Below are 1,108 nucleotides of genomic sequence, written 5' to 3'. Positions count from 1 at the left end.
GCATAGGCCAAAGCTTCTGGCAGTTCCATGAGATGTGCTCTGGGCTCTGCCACACCCTGGCCACTTTCAGCAAGATGATGGAGAGGGAGCTAACCCAGACCAAAAAGCTGTACTTGAACACTGTGTGCAGACCACAGCCAATGGCCTACCAGCACATACGTTATGCACCTGCATGAGAGGAAATAACTCCACAACAGCAGAGGGCAGTATTTTGTGACTGTTGTTCAAAAAGGGAAATCACGAGATCAATATGACCCTACTTAGCCAATTAGCAGCACATTAACAACACAATCCAGTGTTGAGGGAACAAAGCATATTTACTGTGCATCAGTGAACAACACAAACCATCGCAAAATGTTTTTACTTATGAGCTCAATGGCTAAATAATAATAATCCTACTTCATGTTACAAGTTTGTTTTGGTAAATTCCCACTTGACTTTAACCATTTGTTTTGTTTCCTCATTTCGGTTTCTTTTCTCATGCACTGAGCTGAACTGCCAATCAGAGTGATGTTGTTCACCCGTGGGCTCCACCGTCCCGGACACCAATTCAAGGCGCTGAATCAACTGAAAAAAAGTCAACAAGAGCCAACAGTGTGGGACACACTACAAAGACTGGGGTGACGCTCACTGCTGGCCAACCAACAGCTTGATGCGTCAGAGTCTTAAGGATGATGAAGATCCACTCTGCATTCCAGGTAGTATTGTTTATCGCTTTCCTTGGAAAATGAAACTTTCCTCTGAGGTCAAAGGAGTAACAGAGATACAGTTCACTTGCCTGCATAGTCAAACATTGGAGAGAGCCTTTGGCAAAGTCCCACACACACCCAAATCACTTTTGCAAGTAAATTCATCTCTGCCTGTTGTTTCATTCACAATTTAAGGAGCTGCCTAACAAATATTTTGCTAAGGAGGAAGCTGCACATGGATAGGATTGCCAGGATGGATAAGATGATGATGGCACAGCACAGTATAATCATAATGGCTGCTGGAAATGGAGGGCCCAGACAACAAAAATAGAGAAGTCACCACCAAGCAGGGTGTGTGAGAGGTCTGGATTAGAAATTCAAAGGGAACGACAGAGATGAGGCCTGGATGATGGAGATCA

This window comes from Epinephelus moara, unplaced genomic scaffold (genome assembly GCF_006386435.1).
Source record: "Epinephelus moara isolate mb unplaced genomic scaffold, YSFRI_EMoa_1.0 scaffold197, whole genome shotgun sequence".
NCBI lineage: Eukaryota > Metazoa > Chordata > Actinopteri > Perciformes > Serranidae > Epinephelus > Epinephelus moara.
The sequence above is the reverse complement of the archived record's forward strand: the minus strand, read 5'-3'. Positions refer to the sequence as shown.